This window comes from Limulus polyphemus, unplaced genomic scaffold (assembly GCF_000517525.1).
Source record: "Limulus polyphemus unplaced genomic scaffold, Limulus_polyphemus-2.1.2 Scaffold2246, whole genome shotgun sequence".
NCBI classification, from domain to species: Eukaryota; Metazoa; Arthropoda; class Merostomata; order Xiphosura; family Limulidae; genus Limulus; species Limulus polyphemus.
This window is the reverse complement of record NW_013667856.1, coordinates 1-2,984: the sequence shown is the minus strand read 5'-3', so window position 1 is coordinate 2,984 and position 2,984 is coordinate 1.

Sequence of the window (2,984 nt, the reverse complement as noted above, 5' to 3'; positions counted from 1 at the left end):
ACAAAACTTTTGCACAATATTTCGAAAAAATATTTGTCACCCCGCAGGACGCCAGATTCGGTAGCAAACACCAGGACAAGCTCAACACCTTTATCAACGCCAACACTAATTTATTTTCCACCTCTTTCCCGGTCAACATACTCCAACACCTCACACCAAGTTCACCTCAAGATATAACTACCCCTATAACCATACCCGAAGTCAAAATCCATCTAAAAACTATCAAAAACAAAACTCCTGGCGATGACAAAATCCCCAACATAATGCTAAAAAACGCATCGCCCAAACTTCTGACACATCTCACCAACCTATATAATCTGTCACTCTTCTCGGGTTATCTCCCCCAGGCATGGAAGGCAGCTCTTATCACAGTTATCCCCAAAAAAGGCACCCAATCAATAAATCCAAGCGATTTCAGACCCATTAGCTTAATTAACTGCACTGGCAAACTTCTAGAGAAAATAATAACGACAAGGTTATTATGGATGCTAGAAAACAACAATACATTATCACACATCCAAAACGCGGGTCGCAAAAACAGACAGACTACTGATCACCTCGTCCGACTAATTGAAACCACGTTTACAGGATTTAGTAAACTACAAGCCACTATTGCCACATTCTTAGACGTACAAAAAGCCTTCGACACGGTATGGCAAGACGGGCTCAAGTACAAACTAGTTAAGTACCATATACCCACAACTTTCACTAAATGGATTTCTAACTTTCTACACAATAGAACGGCGAAAGTTAAAATAAACACTGCAGTATCACAACCATTCACGTTTAACGCAAGTGTACCGCAGGGGTCTGTCTTAAGCCCCCTGCTGTACACACTCTTCGTTAACGACCTACCACAGCCAACCACGCCCCTCACGCACGCCTCACAATATGCCGACGACATAGCACTATGGAGCATCTCCTGGGACCCCCTACTAGCAGCAAAGAAAGTACAAACAGCCCTTAACAAAATCACACAGTGGTGCAACAAGTGGAGAATAATACTTAATCCTACCAAAACCCAGGCAATAATACTCTACCGCAGGTTAAACAAAAGACTCAAGCGTGTCAAATTAAACCTATACAATAACCCAATATCATTCACTAAATCCGCCAAATTCCTAGGCAATAACAATAAACTCTAAACTAACCTGGCACACACATTTTAAAGAAATTTGTAAGAAAATCAAAACACGAGTAGCCTACCTCCGCAAAATCAGTCACCACGCCCGCGGTTGTAGACCACAAATAATCATGTACATTTACAAAACATTTATCAGACCATTATTAGATTACGGCGCAATGATCACATGTAACATGAATAATAACCAACAGCAAATCATTCAAAAGCTGCAAAATAAAGTAATACGACTTGCCTACCGACTCTCTCAATACACACCCGCTTGCTACGTCGAAAAACACACTTCACTACATACTATGCAAGACCGCATCTCCAAACTAGCTGTCAAATATTACAAAAAAGCCGCTCATCGAAACTCACTCACTGCCGAATTCCACAAAATTGCCGCCACCCCCAAACCATGGTGCAAATACCTATCCCCATACAATATGATACACAACACCACTACCACATCTCCATGATCAACAGAAATAATCACAACTTACTGTTTTTGTTGTTGCCTAATCAATACATTATTCAGCCTCATTCCAGGTTCACGTCACTGAATCTTCATTTGGGCACTAGTCGGGCTTTTATTTGGTCCCGACTAGTGAAAGTGGGTTTTCTCGGGGTACTCCCGTTTCCCCCCACATCCAATTCTCAGGCATTGGATTCGTAGATCCCAGCCTCGGCACCTTGATCCACTGATCCACGCCAGGCCCTGTAAAGGCCCGTTTGCGTCATTTTGTTTCGATAACTTGTCATATGCAGCTGACGACTTGCTCCTTCTTTAAAGAACAACCGGTCTCTGTTTCTGCTACGGCTTGGACTTGCCTTCACTTCTGCCTACCTGCCTCTCCTTCATACGACCACCCAAAGTATATATGTAAATATACATATATACAAATTATTAAGTGGGTTTTTTTTAATCAATTGATTAATTAATTAATTAATTGATTAATTAATTAATCAATTGACCATTCGCCCATTCGGCTCATTACTCCGGTGACCACTAGACGAAATGTAACCTATTACCACTAGCAGGGTGAAGGAGGATTGTTTAATCTTCGAGCACCCTAGATTAATAATTGTTTCCTTCGGAAACAATTATTTTTAAGTCTAAATAACTGCCAGTTCTTCTTCTTCTTCGTGGAGATCAAAGAATGCTGCCTTAGGATTCCATAATTATTACTTATTATGTCGATACGTGAGGGTTACATAACTATTACGTAATATATACACATTAAGGTTACATAACTGTTACATAGTATGCACCAAAGAGCAATGACGTACATTGAAACAGCACCAGAGGGCGCGTTGGTGAGCATGCACAAAATTCGCGAGTGAACCATAATGTTGTGTTAATAATTATCAGAATTACAGTTTTGCTTTATAAGTAAAATATTATATCTGCTATTCTAATCTTATAGTTTTGCTTATATCCCTTTCGAGACGTTTGTTGACTAGCATTAAAAATTTTATTGAACTACTAATTCATGAATTTATGTCAATAACTTTGGTATCGAACTATAGATTATAATTCATATTTTAGAACTATACATTACTCAATTAGTTGATTTAAAAGTCAATATTAAAAACACAGATAAACATAGATTTTTAAGTGTCACGTGGTATGTTGAATGCAGCACTGGTTCAAATTATATGTTGGTGAAGTCAAAATACTACGTCTATAATTTCATACGAATTGGAAATTCAACTTACAGATATTGACAAGCAAGAATATCAAAGAAGTAGGTCTTATCTTTTCTTTTTGTTAAGATATTGCTCACATAATAAATCAAACACAGTGCCACCCCGCCCACCTCCTTCCATTTTTGGAAATGCTCCCTTATATATATATATA